Source organism: Ischnura elegans, chromosome 4 (genome assembly GCF_921293095.1).
Source record: "Ischnura elegans chromosome 4, ioIscEleg1.1, whole genome shotgun sequence".
Classification (NCBI taxonomy): Eukaryota; Metazoa; Arthropoda; class Insecta; order Odonata; family Coenagrionidae; genus Ischnura; species Ischnura elegans.
The window spans coordinates 71,285,794-71,306,194 of NC_060249.1; the positions used below are offsets into that span (position 1 = coordinate 71,285,794).

General features: G+C 38.0%; 1 non-coding gene across 1 annotated transcript; it reads right to left on the minus strand.

Moving 5' to 3' along the window:
• Nucleotides 1–6,291: 6,291 nt before the first annotated feature.
• Trnaa-ugc lies at nt 6,292–6,363 on the minus strand. Its single transcript has one exon. It is a non-coding gene; the product is annotated as a tRNA-Ala (tRNA).
• Between the last annotated feature and the right edge of the window lie 14,038 nt (nt 6,364–20,401).

The following is a 20,401-nucleotide window of genomic DNA, read 5'->3' on the forward strand; positions in this document are numbered from 1 at the left end:
GAGTTGAACTCGACAGAGGTCCATCACATCCTTTTATACCAGGCTAGGAGGGGTATGGATGAAGGTAACTGGGTTGAACGGATTGGTCAACAGACAGATTGGTTCAACCCAGTTACCTTCCTCCCTACCCCTCCTAGCCTGGTATAAAAGGATGTGATGGACCTCTGTAGAGTTCACCTGATGATGACGTCTAACGTTGAAACCATGGTCGTGAATAAATATTAATGTGAAAGCACAAAGTTCTTCTTTCTAATGTTAATTATAAATCGCTTTCTTACAATCAGTTTTTAGCGTAATTCGTCAACGTTGGTATACCTGAGATCTAATTATCTAGGTCATATTTTGAAAATCTACCTACATCATGAACAGTGCTAATGACGTGCGTTAAAAGTTTTTTAGTTTATTTTCAAAACCAAGGTACTGCTTTTGATTCGTCAACTTTCGGCATACCTGAGAATGCCTAGAAGTAAGTTTTCCTGGATATCACTCAATTACTTATACCACTTCTTTTTTACTGAGCGCACCCCTTGTTTCAATGAATTATCATCATCTTCAGGCGCAAATCAATTTTAATTGTGTGATATCCAGGAAAACTTGATGATGGAATACCACAAAGTCAATCAAGTGTTAGTGAATTATGCCTAGAAGTACCTGAGATTAGGGCAAATAATGAGTCTCTTCCTATCCATTGAAACTTTTCACGCCAAATTCTAAAAATGTACACCGTGAACAACGGCAATAGCGTGCAGCAACATTTTATTCAGTTTATTTTCAAAACCCAGGTACTGCTTCTGATTGTTCAACTCCGGCATACCTGAGAATACGTAGATGTACCTGCAATTAGAGCAAATAAAGCGACTCTTCCTTTTCACCAAACTTTCCACGCCAAATCCTGAAAATATACCAACACCGTGAGCAGTGCCACTAACGTACTCTATAAGATTTTCAGTGTGTTTTCAAAACTCAGGCATTACTGAGGCGGAAATTTTGGCCAACCCATCCATTGATTTACACATGCCTTACACTTAGCTTTCAAAACATTACATCTGAATTGTACGTAATTTGATAAATATTTGGGTGCATGAAATTAGACAATATTAAACAAGCCATGGGATACATAGTTTTGACAAGGATAGAAAAAAAATTCCGCCGTTCTATATTCAAAAGAGTAGGAAAGATAAGGAAATCAGCTAAAAAATTTCTCGCCAAATGTTATATTTATCCAACATTTTTCCTGATTTTCTCAAATTTTAACTACGGGCAAAGAAATAAATTCACGAACCAAAAAGGACCTGACGCATAGCCTTTTAAAAACAAGTGAACACATTCGGATGATGGATTCGACGGATTCGAGAAGTTTACCTCTGACTTTTCCAGTTTTACTCCAACACGCTTTCATCACAATTCCCTAGATACACTAGAATATTTTCCATTTTCATGGAAACTCAGCTGCACTTTCGGAGTTCACATTAAATTTCGTTCCAATATTCACTCTAGTGAATTCAAAACACTTTTCACGCCATCTCTCTCGATCACGCTTGGAGAAAAAATGAGGCTATGAAATTCCTGTACATTCACTACATTTTTTCTTCAGTCCAAAATTGAAGCCTATGGGTCTTCATCACATACCATAAGTTATTCGTCAAGACTAATATTTCTCCTGACTGGATCTATTTAGCACTTTTACCCCACTTTTCGGTTTTAACTCCTGAGGCAACTTCAGCTCAGCCGAGTTTTCTGTTGCACACATTAATTTAAGGTAATGAAACTGGCAAAAATTAATACTAAACATAGGCATTTTTTTTTAATATCTGATGATATTTTGTATTTCAGAAGATTTAGAGACTGCATTAAAACTTTGTCGATACACACCAATTTAAATGGCATTTTCAATTTGGGAATATCCCCATATCCCTTTCACGGAACTAAAATTTCTATAAAAGTTAAAAATGAAATAGATACTACATTTGGAACCAAATCCTGCCATCCATTTCCCGACCATAATCATTTATATTTTTTTTCAGAAAGTACTATTGGGAAAACTTTCTTCATAATAGCTATTAGTGGAGACTTATAAAATTTGGTATAACCTTTATAATTGGAGAACAGCTAGTATGAACACTGGAGATACAATCAAAATTAAAACCAATGAGTAATGTCTTTTCAGTAAAAAAAGCTATGTGCACGTAGACCGTTAATAATAGGCTGATGCTTTTCCTCGTAACAAAATTGACATAACAAGCTTTGTTCAACCCTTACCTAGCCGGACCAGCAGCTTTTATATCCTAGGTGCCCTCACAAAAAGGAAGAGTGTCGAGGAAGAAAAAACCAGATAAAATCAAGGGTAGGTTTCTCAGAGCGGAGGGTTTCCACCCACCATTTATATAACAAACACACAGAAGAGAGATAAGGTTAGGTTAATTTTCTATGCGTGACCCAATTTTTATAGGTTATAAATAAAAAACGGACGAGGAGTTCAACGTTATACTTACTTCCAACCGCTCTTCACATCCCGAAGCTGTCTCATCTCGCCTTGAGCGTCGTATGGGGTGAAAAAAATTATTGGACCCAAAACCCCTTTTACCGACCAACCTTTCCGCCCTTTCAACACCTTTCATCCCTAATGTCTCATTAACCCCTATCTCAACACTTGGAACTCTGAGATAGGGATATTGCGATGTCTTCAATGAATGATAGGAACGAAAAAACACATGTGCCTACTTTTTTAACTACCCTTTTGAGACAAGAGCCAACAAAGTGATAGTTTCTATTCTGCCGATATTTCGAGCCTCAGAATGAAGTTCTTGGTTCCCCTTGAAACCATGGAAGACTTCAGGCGATGTCAGATCGATTGATGACGACTTTAATTTGTGGAATTTCATATTAATAAGAATCACAAAGCCGAATTAATTTTCCACTTAGTTCCACTCACGAATAAGTATGGAAAATAACTGCGGCTATTTGTTCCTTATTCAGGCAATGTGTTTTTTCTGTCCGCGAAGTTAATACTTTATGCAGGATGTAGACAAAGAATTCTTTACATAAAATTCTTAATGCAAAGGTGCCCTATTTAACATAGTATTACCTACTTTTACATTGTTAGTCACTCGAAGATGAGGAAAGGGTTAGATTTTACTGACGTAATCTACATTAAATTTCTAAGAAGACGACAAAGTGATAGTATACTTAACTTCACCCTATTTTGGCGGTAATAACTGATAAAATTGAGCTTCAATAATAGTAACTATTGAAGTAGAATATTCTGATTTGATCCTGTGTTTAAAATGTACCTAAACGGATAGAACTCTGGGTTTCCTACACTTGTTTGAGTGCGAATGGATTTCACCTCTTGGAAAAAGTGAACAACATAGCGTATATTTTTCTCATTAGAAATAATTTCGGAAAATACTACTCACAACGCACAAAATTCTTTGGCTATAAACCTACCACCAAAATACGCTATTAGTGTACAGTAAGTATACATAATTCAGAGAAGCGCCGCACTTCCCCATTTCTGTGGTAATAAGAAAAATTATCGATAAGGAAACTTTTGTGGGCGTTCTTGTCACTAGAATGATAAAAAGTTGTCAAACTAGGAATCTAAGTTAGCTCTTGCAATAAACCATTATATGCAGCTATATGACAGCTCCTAATGTATTCCTAATTACAGCTCAACCTATTCCCTACAACGTCATAGGGATGAGGGTTTCTTCTACTGATGTAGATTCAAACACTGCGACACACATGAACGTTGGAACAATCAATTTAGAATTATCAAAAAGAGTTGATTGTGTGAGGGGTTGAGAAGCGAAGGGGTATAAGTTTTCTTTCTAAACAGAGTTAGCACATATATTAGGTAAAGAAAACAAACGATATTAATTAGATACTTAGTAGTGCATTTGATTTCCACTCGATGTAAGCACAGAGCAGAGACTCACTCGGATCCCTTGGCCTCTATATAAGTTCTTCTATATTTCTTCCATCGACCTTACTCTGCGTAAGAAAAAAATCAATTGTACCCCTTGGTTTATCAACCCCTCATATTAAACTAAAGTAATTCTCTTTCCTGGATATTTTCGCCTTCTCGTTGCGGAGAAAGAAATGTACAAAAATATAGTTCGTCTTAAATTAATATCAGTCTCTTTTCTCCATTGTTTCATTTCTCCTAGGTGAGCTTTCCTCATGGAAAGAGGTCCTCACCATTAGATGTATCCCGAATGGGCGAGGAGGGAGGTTCGCCTCTCGACAGCAGTTTCACGACTCGCACCCACTCGAGACGGCTGGCAGCAGGAGGCGACCCTTAAGCCATCCAACCCTCCTTTCCGACGATAAAGCATCTTCCCACCCCCGACGCCTATTCCTCCACTCACAGAAAGCCTAACGACTTCCAGCACCACCGACTCCCACTCCCCCTTAGAGCCTCCATAACCTGTCCTCGCAAAGTAATCCCTCCCTCCATCATCAAACCTCACAGAAGGAGTCGTGCCTCGAGTTTCAGTGCGATTGTACGCATGCATATTTATACACAAATGTATGCGGAAAGTGAGAGTGGGATGACGGGGAAAGGGGTGTGCAACAGGGAGAAGAGTGAACGTGAAAAAGGAAGAAGAGGAGGTAAAACTGAACGTGAAACATTCGACGCGCTTTACGTGAAATAATTTTTAATCTATAATATAATGTATATAATATAACTTTATTCCATATATATTGAAATATATTACATCAGAAAACACTTTAACAATTGTGGAATACATAGATACCCCTTATTGAATAGTTTTGGGGCTACCATCTTACATTTTTTGTACAGGTCTGGTGCAAACATACCTGAAAAGTAAATTTATTTCTTTGTATTCAGTGATTTCTTATCTTAACGATAGCATTCACTTGTGATACTTCAAAAATGTACACATGGATAACTAACTTTCTTACATAAACGCATAAGAATTACATACATACAATATCCAATATGTTTACTACTAGCTGGTTCTTAGTCGGCGTCATAGGCGGATCTAGATATCGGGGTAAGGGGGGACGTGCCCTCACAGACGCTTAAAAAATATGCAAGATTTTTAATATGGTGCCATTATCACTGCGTTCCTTTTGTATTACGAGGTATCCTTGTGCCCTTCCCCTTCAGAATAAAATCCTGGATACGGCCTTGCTGGTGCCCCCCCCCCCTGAAACAAATCCTGGATCCGCCCCTGGTCGGCGGTGATTAGTCGTGCAAAGATACTTAGAAATGAAAAAAAATAACCTTGGTAACTTTTCACTGGATATTTTTTATTGGCACGACGCGTTTCAACGCTGAGGCGTTATATTCAAGTACGTCATTTTTTAAGTCTCAGCGTTGATACACGTCGCACCAATAAAAAATTTCCCGTTAAAAGTTACCAAGGTTGTTCATTTTTCATTTAAACATGGATTTTCACAGAAATAGAGCCGAACCGATTGATTTCATACACCACTTATTTTAAGAAAACCGCGGGCCATTTCAAGAGAACAAAAACTTTACGCTACAAAATGGAAAACTAATCAGCTGCTTTAACTCATACTTTTTAATTCACACTTTAAAAATGCAACTAGTTTCTCTGCCTGAATCATAAACTATTTGCGCATAAACTTGATTTATTTTCAGTTAGTCGTCCAATATCTTGATTATTTTTTGAACTGAGTCCACTGTACTCCGAGGGCTCAAAAAATAGGCAAAGGTAGCCGATAATTGAGTACGACCATTCTAATTTTTAGCAAAAGATGTCAGACAAGAGCTCTATAAGTTTTACTAAATTGTTAGGAAGTCAACTAAATTGAAAAGTTATTCTAAATGATTATTTTTATGGAAAATAGCAATTAACGATCAATTGTGTCAGCAATTGTAGGCAGCAATATGTTCATGGAGGTGGGACACAAGGGGATTGATGTTAGAATGAATTTTATTAATTTAAACTATATATTTCAAACATAAGACGGTAATGCTATTGCCCCCTTCTTCGGCAAGGGAGGCAAGCACGTTAATCACTTTATTTATCCATATTCCTACAAAAATGCATAAACACTTGTTCTCACAATAAGTCAACCTCTACACACTGGTTAATCATTTTTTATTCTTTATTATCCATTCGCCCCGAAAAAAGCAAAAAAAAGGCCTTTTATATCGGTAAATATTCAACGATAAAAATGAACAATAAAAAACGCCCACGTCCTGGACAGGTGCCACTTAAACAGGCGGGACTTGAGCACGTGACCATCGGTTGGGCAGGAGAAATTCTCTACACTGAGGCCGATAAAAAAAGATGGAGATGCCGGGGATCGAACCCGGGACCTTTCACATGCAAAGCGAACGCTCTACCACTGAGCTACATCCCCATTACACCATTCAATAAGCTCTTAAAGTTACATAATTAATTTAAAAAGAGAAGTGAAGTACCATGGACTTATTGCTCTCATATTTCAGCACAAGCCATGACCATGCCTTCAATTTCACCAATTCCTCGCATAATCTCACTTTTATTCGCTCGAACTGAAATCTACCCCACCCCATCTGTTCTTGAAAAACTCCGCCACTACCTTGAACACTTGAAAAAGTGAAGGGTCTCGGAAAAATGTTCCTCAGTCTTATGCGGGTTGATTATTGTTATCCAATAGCAACTGCCTCGGGCAGCGATCGGAGACGATGAAAGGAAATGGATTTTGAAGAAATTTTGTATCAGTTCTCAACAAAGGAGTAGTTTATCGAAAAGCTTCATACCGTTGCAGGTGTAAAAAATACTAAGTGGAGAGCACTTCACCATTTGTTCGGATATAGTTATAGTATCGGATATAGTCATTAAGAGTAAAAGAGATTTTCCATTTCCATAGCTTTAAATTTAATAAAAATTGAGTACTTATATTTATTTATTTATTCCATTTTTAAGCCACATAACAGTATTAATGGTGCAATAAGTACAGTTGTCATAATAATTGTACATTTGCACCAAATGGAGATGAGGATTATTCGTATCCAATTACCCAATATTTCGCTAAACCTACACTAAAATTTACTATAGAAATATTGTTTATTACTAACTTAAATTGCATAAATATCAGGAATATTTGTAGCATTTGAAATATTTTTCTTACCGGTATTGCATCCAAAATAGAGCAGGGAAGATACCAAATCAACGCAGAGGAATCAATCAATAAGGGAATCACTGTGTGAATCCCATAATATTCCTTAAATAATAATCCCAAAACTGAAGTGATATATCCTTAGTAAAGACTGATAAAAAAGGCGCAAATATTTCATCAAAATAATTATCTATCTCAAGAAGTTTCAAGCGTTATTTTACGTTAACTTTCATTGAAACTAAATTTTATTAAATATCTCAAGGTAACATAACTAGTGCATTTTCTATTTTCTTCATATATCTTAGGTTTATTGTTTCAGGACAAATAGCCATAATCATAAAATTGTCACATTTATCTTTTTATTTATTTCATATGTAAACAACGGGCGGTTTTTATGTTTTGATGTGGGTGGCCCCAACACCACCATCTGATCCGTTACCTTGTTTGAAATACAGCCGCGAGTATGAATGTTCCACCATGACATGGATTCCTACGAGGTTCTTGGCATCAATCTCTTTTTGGTAAGAACAGGAATTCCATGAAAAGGCACATTATTTCACCACACAACAAACGCTCCTGCTTAGCAGTTGGACTAAACACCGAACATCATGAACACACTAAAACAAACTATCCTGAATTCCCCGGAAATATCCATGCCCTACAAACCCACCGACCAATAGTGCAAACAGTATGAGATCTAGGTGGTGAAAAACGTTAAATGGGAGCAAAAATTACTGGGCATGAAAAGTATTAAGTATTACTACACCAACAAGCCTCATTCTATGAGCCACCAAAAATACCATCGGCCTCCTTTTTTACCCAAGTGTGCAGCCTAGCATCTCAAATCCAATAATTTATCCAAATTCTCGGTGTTCGAGGACACGTTATTTCAGTAATAGTTCGATATGCGTTCCTTCCTCATCTCCAGGGCCGGTTTAAGCGGTAAGCAAAGTACGCGCCCGCATAGGGTGCCAAGAAAAAGGGGTACCTTTGCGCGGTACTAATCAAACAAGGAGATTACAGTCGGAGGATTTACTTAATCCACAAAATAATTTTAAAGTAAAGATATATCGTAAAGTAGATACACACCCATGAAATCTGACTTGTGTTGCATTTATTTATATTTTTTACCCTGAATTTTTATAGATAATTGGTTTTAAATCTCTAAAAAAATATCACATTCAGCATATAGGATCAAGCACGTTATACGTGCACGCCCATATTGAATTCTCTACCCTTATTTCTTAAGTATTTTTATTTATTTTTACATGCATCTAGAGAGAATCCCTACTAACTCTCAGGATATTTTTGAGGGTGGGAGGAGCAGAACGCTGTTCGCTTGCACTAGAAAAATGCCTAGAGCCGGCCCTGCTCACGTTCATCCTTATTTGATTCGTGGTATAAAAAAATAGATTCCCCTCTCTGCGATCAACGAGAGCATTCCACGGCTACGAACTGCTCCGACCTACTTCAGGAAGCAAAAACTCCGAGATCGCGGAACAGTGGGGGATGTGGAAGAGGTCGCGATGAACACACACATAAATGCAAGCGACGCCCGCGACGAACCAACCGAAACTCATCCTCGAAGTAAATTAACGCGAGAGAGGGCGATAAAATCCAAATCCCGCTTTCATTTCCTCTCCAGAAAATCCTCCCCTCTCCGCCTGCGCGAGTTCAGCGATAAAACGGCGACTGACAAACGGAATATTCGAATTACCAGATAACGATAATGAACGTCGTCGTTAAGGAGATCGAAGAGGGGTGGCATCGCGACAGACATTACTTTCGGAGGGCGAAGGGTAGGAGAGTTTGGGGAAGATTTTGCGAGGTTGGCCTTCGGGATACTCCGAACCAAGGGGACTGCATAGAGGAGGCCCAATTCCATCCCACAGAAGGTTGAGTTCCACTGCCACTTCGGTCGCATTTTAATCGGCTTTCAAAAATATCCGCAGCACGGTGATTAGTGCAATGCGATCCACTTTTTTCCAATATTTTGCAGTATAATGTTTATAATTGCGAGGAATTGTATAATGAGTGATGAATTCTAAAAATAACATCATCATGAATGTAAATTTCTGTTAACACCCCTAAATATCCCCGTGAAACTCGGATCAATTTGTCCGTCAACGACGCGATTGGCGACTTTTGAAACCCATTAAAATGCGCGGTGGTTGACAACACATTTAGAGGCCGAATTGAGGATCCTCTCTTGTAATATTCGTGCTCCGAACAACCCGCAATCGAACTCACGCTAGCATAAAACCATTGACATGAGTATTAGACAAGACCTGCATTCCCCCAATGCAGGCCCCCAAGTTTTACTTCCTACTATTCGACATTGATATCATGCATTTGAATGCCATTTTTCAGCCCTCTGTCTCGCTTTTTAAGCAAGCGCGCATCGACTCAAAAGCGGAAGAGTAAAATATAATATTAATTTATTGTCCTTATTAAACGTATATGTCCTCTAAGAACATATATCAAAGCCGTGGTGTAACTATGGGAGGGAAGAGGGAATAGATCCCCCAAAGCCTCAGAGAAATGAAAAAGTTATTTAAAACCATTGTCTAGTTTTAAAATTTAATAACTGCATGTGCTTTAAGTTAATTTTTTTGGGCCAAAATGATGTAAAATAGATATCGAAGCATGTCATTTTTCAAAAATTTTCCAGACCACCATTACCTGGGGGGGAGTCGCCATCTTTCCATCCTTTCACCCCCGAAGCATATTCCTAGTTACGCCAAATCACACATTTATATTTGATCTCATATGGATATATATTCTCTAGAGTACATGTAAATGTTCTTTGGGGCCCTGGGACGGATCACCGGAATAGGTTCCCAAGTTTTTCTCCCTAGTACTCGGCATTATTACTGTGCATACAAATACCATTTTACAACTCTCGCTTTTTACGCAATATTATCATTTCCTAAAATTTGTCTTTGGAGCAGTTAAAACCTATGAGACCCTGAGACTCACCAATCTATGGTGAAACTTGAGTCAACACCGGGACCACGAGCTTTTAGGGTGAATAGTGAATACGCTTTCACAAGGTAAATTTAGGGTGTATACGCTTTCAGTACTCTTCCGATTTTAAGTCGATGACATCGCATCGACTTAAAATCGGAGGAGTGCTGAAAGCGTCAGCAAAATTATCATCTATTAAAAATTAATCCTCTTTGGATACCTAGAGGGAAAAATGATACTGGAGATGCGATTCCTGATCAATTGTAATGAACTACTCTATTTATGTAACTTTAACATAGTATGCAAATAGCATGAATGCATGAAGCACGTCGAAATTTCAATAATACGAATGGTTATATTTTTGTAAAAATCTTTGAGTTCTAATTTTCAACAATATTTCAATAGATTTATATTTCAAGATTAAGACTTTCAGTCAAAGCACTTGATAAAAGTCACCGCCTTCAAATATTTAGGATTTTCACTCATTAAATCACGGAGGATGGTGGAAATTTTAGTAATAGCAGTCTGCTACTTCACCATAAAATAATACCAACTGTATATAGATAAAAATGGAAACGACCTTCACTATTTCCCAATGATTTATTGAGAAATGAAATCTAAAACACTTCGAAGGAGAAGTATGAGGACAAAGTGGAGTTTCGGCTCAAGGTCGGAAAAGAGATTTAAGGGGGATTCGCGGATAAGTTCAAAAACAGCTCGACACTAAAATCCAGGCAGCATTTGACGACCGTAAAACAAGTTCCCGGCTTATAAAAAAAAAGTCTCAGCAAAGCCGCCGTCTTCGAGGTAAGTCGGGAGATAGTGTAAATAAAAGAGAGAGAGGGATGACAGAGCCTCCGTGCAAATGCCTAGATCTTGGCCGTAGGGCGAGAACGTAAATTTTAGGATGCGCTTGCGCCTCTTGGAAATCGTTTTATTCGAGCCTAGAAATTCTTGGACTTAAACCGTTTCATACGCACACCGTTCGCGACAATACTTCACGGACTACTTCGTCAGTTGCATTTCCTTTGTAGGACATCGCTTCTTTTCCTTACCTTCATGCGTCAAGGAAAATAATCCATTGCAATAGCGATTAAAAACTTTTGGGCTATGTCGCCGCGTCAATGCTTTGGGTGGCCCCAACGTTTCCCGACCGATGCTGGTCGCTTTTACCCAAAGCATTGACGCGGCGACATAGCCCAAAAGTTTTTTATCATAATGACGAGCACCCGCGAAAGTTTTAACGAAGCATTGCAATAGCATTTGTAATTGTATCTAAGAAAATAAACCATGAGGGAATGGGTCCTCAAATGTGATAAAATAAAACTTTGAAGTAAATAAAATGAAGAAATGAGTAAAAACGTACATCTTGTCATTTTTACAAGCGGAATCGATACCTCCAATTCAAAAAACGCTCAACAATCGCCCACCGAATCAAAACCGCTCATCTAGTAGACAATACGAATCCACTCAGCTGGCAGTTTCCGAAGCATAAACGCTCTCTCTTATCCTCCAAGCTCGGAAGTAAGCGTTTATACTTCGGACACTACCAGTTTAGCGGATTCATATTGTTGGGCAACTGAATGAGCGGATTTGATTCGGTGGACGATTGTTGAGCAATGCACCAAAAAAAAACTAAATAATTGTGAAAAATCATGATAAAAATTGTATTCTGGTAATGTCATGTTTTGGGCCAATCAGGGCCATTCCCGGCTACCGATGCCGGCTAGGTTTAGTCTTGTTAATTTTAGAGTGCTTTTGCTCGCGCTCACTAGAAGCCTGTCTTTCTAATTCTCCTTCACTAACACTGGAAAGGTTACACTGGTCCCTTTACACTCGAATCGTCATTTTTGTCCTGCATACGCACTTTGCATATATTCATCGCCACTGAAGAGGTGGTATACATACTCACCGGCAGCCGAACCATCCGCGGGTATATAACCCGGTGAATTTGAGGTGAGAGAGAGAGAGAGGGCGATTGTTGAGCGTTTTTGTAGTAGGTATCGGAATAGATACATCCTCCGCACACATCCGAGTAATCATTATAACAATACCTACTTAAAACAAAACTTAGATGAGATCTCAGAATGTTTTTCAAATGGCAAAATTAAAAGTCCTTTTTGCAAAGGTAAAGTATAATAAATTCTCGTTCTAAAATTCAAGGAGTTGTTCCATGTTACCACGAAGAAAGCTTTTTCACATTTACACGCTGTCACCCAATCAACTCTCAACGTGACTATGACCTTTCAGGTCCGATGAAAATTGTGTATCTTGAGATATAGGCAGCACATGCCGCAATCGCACTATTAATAAACTGCTCTATGACCTTTAAGTAATCGATGTTTCTTTTAAAAGACCCTGAATGACTAACTCGTAGATGAACTTTGCTGAGTGCAGAAAGACGAGCACTTTATCCTTCATGGGGATTTCAAGTTAAATATTGAACGGTTTGAGACATTCCCTCACGCCAAAATTCAAGGCTACGTGCAGTTAAATAATATCATTCATACCTGAGTCGAATCTTCGATGAAAACGAAATTTTTTTTACTCTTCCAAAAAGTTCAATATTTTTTCAATTTATTCTAGGATTCCGCAAGAATGAACACCCACGTGGAGAGGAAGTAATTTGGAAAAGTTTTACCACTAAAAAGATTGAGAGACATTGCATCCATGCGCTTTAAATTCTGCCCTCCCGCGCTAGTTTCCGACACGGTGACGCAACAGTCTGGCCATGCCGTTGATATCCTTTTTTTGCCGAATTCTTCCTCCCGCATCGCCCGCTTCCAGCAAATATATCCAATTCCTCTCTCTCCCGCAGGCCTTGGGTGTCGAAACCACGGACTAATGGTGCGGAAATGCAAACTCCTCCTCCGGCAGTTGCATCGCAAATTAAGGTGACCAGAAAGAGGGAGGACGAAATGGAAATCGCTTTAACGATCTTCGGTCTGGGAGATGAAATGATCCGCAGAACAAGTGAGGGGGGAATTCAAGGAGGACTCATAAATTGTAAGATGTCTTTTCGTCCACCAACTTGGTCCAAGCTTGGTTCCTCGACGGGAACTAAACTCTTTTTTTTCGGCCGATAGATATAATTAGGAAACTAAATCACCAGGAGCGGCACTTCGATCGCTGACGTCGTAATCCAAAATGGCCGTCAACCCGGGTATGTGAATCACAACACTCATCAATTGTACTCTCCGTTATTAAAAATATTGCTGTCGATTCACTTTCGCCGATCGTCACCGGTCTTCGTTTTCTGACTAAATTGTATTTTAGGGAAGATGAGTGGTAAAGTTTTTGTAACTTACGAAGAAACTGTGCGATATTTGAGTGGAAATCGCAGCCAACGAAATTTCGTTGAATGGAGTGTGTTTTAAACGCTAGTTTGGTGATCACAGTGGGGCTTCACCAAAAAAAGTGGCTGTGAATTAAAAATTATGGCCCTTGCTTTTCAAACAAGTGGCCTTACCAAGGAGCCGCTTCAAATAAACGGATTCCTTAGCCTAACGACTGATGAGACAATTGAGATCCGGAGGTTTGATTGCTCTTGCAAAGCGGGGCAGTCAGAAAAATGCAAGCACTTACCCGCAGTGCTGTGGTATTTAAATAGTTTAGCATTTTTTTATTTTTTTAAATCGATTGCTCAATAGCGTGGTCTTGAGTAGTAGTAGACAATAGTAAACATAAACGTAAAATTCATCAGCCGAATACAAAAAATGGATTCATGGGTGCATTATGATGTATTCTGCCTCGCGGTTGGTAAGATGCAATTTCAATTTTTGTGTTAATATTAATTACTACGATTACATGCACATTATATCATTGTAGTCTGCCGATCAAGTTTGACGCAAATAACTAATATGACTAATTTTACGACTAAGGAAAGACTTAAACGAATTAGAAGAGTTATCGCCCACTGATATAAAGTGCATTTGGAACAAGAAAAAACTTGGAAAAAATTCCAACAATCTATGTCACCAGCAGGATTTTACTTGACTTAATTTGATTGAAACAGTGGCCCTCGTTGTAGAAAGTCAAGTAATCAGTGACGAAATATATTTTCGTTCTCAAATAAATAATACTTTTCCACATGAAATAATATTTATTAATGCTTCATTTAATGGGTCCTCAAAGAATCGCAAGGTGACTATCGTAGTTGTATTATATTCACTCATTTCTTTAACGTTTTACCAGATGGCAGTTTCTATTTTTTTTAATATTGCTTCACATCTCCCGGTAAAGAAAAAATATGATAAAATTGTACTAACCCTGGTCAATCATTTATTAAAAGTAAAATTGGACCATTTGAGGAGTAATAGGAGATATGTCTGCCCCACCGATAGGTTTCTCACTATCACCTACAGTTTACTTTCCCTTGGCCCTCTTTTCCACCTTACATACCAGAAAATAAATTTTGATGTCATTTTACGTAAATTTATTTATTTACTGCATTTAAAAGATTGACGGTACAACACGGTGAAGCGGATCGCTGTAAGAATACGTAATACTTTACCAAGCATTTCCAATTCATGTTTATTAAGATCCATTTCTATCATAAAATTGGGTCCTGCTCTGACAAATATTAGGTATTTAAAATGTCTGAAAATGTTGTGTGGCTAGATACCCGGGTATCCGCATTCGGGATGCAATTGTATGTTTATGCTAGGATAGGTTTATATTTTGTTTTTGTTTTTAGTTTTTTTTTCTTTCTATTTTTTGCATTTACTTAGTCTTGATGTAGTGTTTTTTTTTCTTTGATCCATTGTCAGATAATTTTTACTGAATTTTTGTGCACGTGTAAATTATCTCATGGGCCAAATGGCCCACGATAGGAAATTAATTGAATTGAATTGAAATATTGATAGATAATGCAGTCATAGCGAAAGAGGGAGAAATAGATGATGCACTTTCAGCTATTAAAAAGTACATGACAATACCTAATTTCGAAGCTAAGTTAAAAATTATTTTCACAAAGTAATCATGATGATTGAACTGGAGATCCCAGTAACGCTAATACTTGTTTAAACCCCATTCCGCAGACCCAACAATAACTTAAATGCATCGCGAAAGATAAAAACAAATGAGCGAATCAAAATTGTAAAAAATATTAGCTTTTTAATTATTTTGTCTCCATAATCGGCAATCAAGTAATTGGTGAGGCTGGAATTTTAATACATTTAACTACTTCCAAGCATAATCCTACCAACAATGGCTGGACATGTTTTAGCCACGCCAGAAGCCTTATGGTTTATTGAAATGATTTTTTCGGTCAAATCCCATTCGTCTCCCGAACGGGTCTCCCGTACTGAAGTACAAAAAAATCAGACTGGGCCAAGGATGGTGGAGATGAATTGCAGCTCCGGCTGGAACCGCATCACCGATCGAGACGTCGCTAAGGGTGCACACTTTGATTAAAGTGCTCGTTTTTTCTCTCTCTCCTTACCGCATCTCCCGAGGATGCGATCAGCCCAAATTACTTCCTGTCGTTAGGCGCGACCCGGTTTTCAAAAAGAATCGCCCATTTTTTTCATCGAATCGCTACGTTCAATGGAGAAGATATTCTGTGGATCTGTCATCGTGGTCGACAATCAAAAAAAAGGAATTATCTTCTTATTTGGCCCCTTTATTTTCCGCCGAAGGCATATGAAGACCTTTGAAAGAGCAAGGAAGCACGTTCGGCCAAATATAAATGGAGTACACCACGCAAATTTAAAAATAAATCAGAGGGGCTAATTGTCAGCTAAATGCGGGTTGATTGAAACGATATTGCCACTGAAATCATGATATAATGACTGTAAGTACGGGTAACAATTTATTACTTCTCTAATAATTTTTTTAAGGCTTCTTCTTGAGATCAGTAATCTAATATATTTTATGAAAATACGTAAATGATAATAAAATTTGGAGAAATGGCAGTCAATTAGTACAATATATTAATGCAGAAACCGTATATCAATTAAAGGTACAATATAACGAAACGCAGCTATCCACACTATCGTCACCATGTATGCGTCACAAAAACTAGGTAACAATTAAGCATCTCGAAAAATCAATTAAATTTTGCTGCCTTGTCAAGCTGAGCAATACATATAAAGGTTCCCTGCCTATGTAATCGATGAATAATCGAGCCCGTTCTTCCAGACAAATCACCAAGCGTATGCAGGGTTAATTATCAACTGCGTGGGTCAATTATGTGACGCATAAGAGTGGTTATTCGGAATAAAATATATTAAGAACAAGTTCTATTCAATCGGAATGGGTTAGCAATAATTATGAAAGATACCTGTTTTTATCAATCCTTTTAATAACGAAACTTATGAACGAGTAGATTCATTCTAAATGCATTAATTACATACTAAGATTGCTCTGAATCCTATGAGATAGCTTTTTACTTTTTCGTAGTTATAACCTTTCAATAATATTGACTACAATCACCTTGAACTTTAATTACATTCTACTTGAAACCGTTATTCCGACTACACTAGACACTTTAAAGCTGAGTACTACAACGTCTGTTTACTCTTCGTAAAACCATTATAGCGAGGGTAAATAAATGACTTCAACGGTTCAAAACAACCTTGCACAGGCTCTCGCAGAGAAGTGCGTAATTTAGACCAAGTGAGGAAATTTAAAACCGTAAAGCTAATAAACGGCGTGAATGCGATAAAGCGAATCAATTAATCAGTTTTATGAAGCGTATGGATCTCCCTCTTTTCAACCATTAATAAAGAAAGAAGAAAAAAACCCGTAAGATAAGGAGGAAATTCCGCACTAAATTGAAAAAGTAATGCAAAAATGAGGGTAGGTGCCCACTCTGTTTCCACTTCATAATAATCCTCTCATCATATGGAGGGGAAATGTCTTCGAGACGAAGACTTAATTAAACGAAATTACGCCGACGAGGGAGAAAAAGCAAGGCGATTTCGGTAGTGCTGGGAGATGGTTGAAGGGGGATAGGGATAAAACCACTTAGGCGGTTAGAAGATGGAGGAAATAGGTAGGGGTGATATGGGGAAGACAAGGGTTGATACGTCCCGGAAGGAGATCGAATGGAAACGTAAAGAACTACGAGAAAACTCGTTTAATTCTCTATTCCTGTGGATAGGGGAAGGCGGGGTGGAAGGTAAGACGGTGTTTTTTTAATTGATATCATTGCAGATGTCACAACTTAGCGGTGAATAGTTAAACTGGTAGAGTGTTGCTATGGTAGTGCTCGACAGTGCTGGTAGCCATCTCGAGGAAACCTTTCGGAGTGTACTCATCAACACGTGTTTTTCGCCTGTCCTGATATAATTGTTTGTTGTTTTCATACATGAAAAGGTAAGAGAATTAATTTTTTCTTTTACTATCTAGTATAATCATCGATTGGAATGATGTTTTAGGAATAAATTAATGCATGCCTCAACTTAACTTATTAGATATTTGTAGTATTGTATAAACTAAAATATATACTTGTAATATTGTATAAACTAAAACTAGAAAATGTTCTTGGGGGCAAGACGGAATATTAAGTTGGAGGGCAAGATGGGGTGTACCCCGACTTGCTCCATATGAAACAGCACATAGTGGAAGTAATTTAATTACATTTTTAATACTAGGAAATGGTTTGCACATATAAAACAAAAACTGAAAGGGGTTCTTGGAGCGAAGAAGCCATGAAAAATGCTGTCATCGAAGTAGTCAACGGACGAAGTGAATTTTGCTCATGAAAGGGCGATGGTAACTAATGAATTAATCAGTAAATTTTCCAGATGACAATCATCATCAATATGTTTACATAATGTATAAAATCCTTTCAAACTTGATTTTGTGGAAGCTCGCTATTTCAATGATGAATAACACAAATGGTTATTTCCGCACTTTTTTAATTCAACACTTAACACCCGACTATGGTTTAAACACATTGTGTCATTTTCAAGGTCACCAAAAGTGTTGAATTTAAAAAAGTGTAGGAATTACCATTTGTGTTGTTCATCTTAGATGTTTACATAATGTCTTCATATCGGATATAGAAATACATATCTTTTAGGATTGTATAACTGTTCATTTGACCTATGCCTTATTCAATAATGAGGTACCTCATCTTGCTCCGTAGTGTAGGCAAGATGGGGTACTTGGTTAACCCCGAAGATATTATTTATTTTGGACGGCAAGTTCTAAAATTTTACGGCCCTAATTTTTTAATAAATTCCAGAAATACTGAAGTTTAAGTTGCGATATTGGATGTCTTAATCAAAAATTTCGAATGCCTAAAAAAAATTGTTAAGGGCTTAAGTAACCCGTCTTGCCCCACCTTCCTCTATAAGAGGGAGAGAGGGATACTCCTTATGAGAAACAGCCTCTTCGATAAGGAGGATGGAAAGAAAGGGTGTGAGGGAGAGGAACTACGTAGTCCAGTAAAGAAAAGGAAGCATCTTCTAAGGGTCCCAAGTGCGCACGCCATAAAGCCTAAAAACCCATTGCGGAAATGATTGATGGAGTGTTGCTAGGGAAATGAACGCTGTAGGAGGGATTCTGAGGGGGTTGAGAAAGGACCCAAGTTGAGCAGGGATGAGAACCTCTAGAAAAGGGGATGATGAAGAAGGGTGAGAATGAAGACTAGATCTCATAAGACTCTTTTCTGGAGGGTTTGGAATAAGCTGAGAAGCGGGGAAGGCTTTTTTCCCTTCGTGGAAGGTTGGAGAAGATAGAGAAAGAGGGAAGGAGAGGTTTAGGCTGGCGTTGGTGGTTAAGGGTTGCTTCGCTGAGGTGGGATCTTGGTGATTGCCGCTCCGAAAACGAAAGAAAGAGTGTAAAGGGGTTGGGCTCCCAGGGAATTGAGGCAGAAGTCTAAGCGGGACGACTGCACGTGAGATGGAAAATGGGTTGGGAAAAAAAATAAAATGACTTTTCACTCCCCTTAGGGGTACTCTCCCCCCCTTCCTAACAAAAAAAAACCAGTTCCCCACATCTCCGAAACCTCTTGCTGTTCAGAACAGCGGAGGGCGGGTAGAGGTAAGTTCGAAGATCTGAGGGGAAGATATGAAAAATGCCACTCTTGTTATACTTCATCGTTATGGAACTAGAGCCACAAGGCACTGCGGTCAGGAATGGAGGTGTAAGGGTGTGAAACGTCCATCTTTAATGTGTTAGATAAGATTTTTTGGGTCCACTGAAACAGGGAATTTTTCCTATTGGGTGCAGTTGATTGGAGAGTAATTTGACTCTTTATATCCCTCGCAGCTGGTCGGCTGATGCATAATTTGAACCCTCCGGCACGCCTGTGGTCGAATGCTAACGGACAGTTTTATTTCACGCAGTATAGGAATGAGTCCACCAAGATACCTATCTTTCTTTCGTGACACTTGTTTTTCATTCCGGCGCAAAGTTGCATTTTAAACACTTATAAGAAACGATATGGACAAATTTGTGATGCAAAACCTCGTTTTAATGGCTGTAATACAATTCAAATGTGCACATGCATAAATTTAGTTGTTAAGCACGGAAAAATTGAAACAGGACGAAGGTATGACCTCGTAAAATATTCGTCCTTATTTGTCCCAGATATCATACTTCAGAAAGAATCGGTGCTGTTGGACGGTTGAATATACTATTACATGAAACCCTCATTAAATTTTATGCTGCAAGCAGTACTAAATACTTCATTGTCGGACCTACGGGAGTAATTTCTCAGACCAAAATGAATACATTAGGGCTAAATGCGAGACGCAGTGTCTTTAAGACTCTCCCTAAAATCAATCTCATAAAGTAGCATGAAACTTGTTGGGTTTTTTATTACATTTTTAATGCTCTTTATTTTAAATAATTACATATTTTTAATAAAATTAAAAGTCATTATAAAAACATCAAATGAAAGTGGAAAAAAACAAAGCATAAATATTTTCAGACAAACAGCATCACATTTAAATAATATTATGACAAGTCCAAATAAAGAAAACAAAAAATGATTACAGCCTCCTACCTCAGAATAATCCATAGCCAACAATCACGAACTCAAATTATGGATACTTACTCTTAGCAGAGTACTAAACCAAGGTGAGCCATCGCAACTTTAGAACGCAACCGATTGATATTTTCTCCTGGCATTCATTTTTAACGTACCGCGCGGAAGGCGAAAATATTTTTACATCTGAGGGGAGTTTTGTATCCACACTAATATGGAATACAGAAAATGGAAATATAAAACATAATAGAAGACTCCTAGCAAATTATAAAATTTTAAAAATTATAGTTTTATTCTGAAAATAAATACTTGATTTACGACTTTAGAATCATCTTCTAGCTACATATCATTGAAATTAGTCAACTCGCACGAATTTTAAGTCTGCAA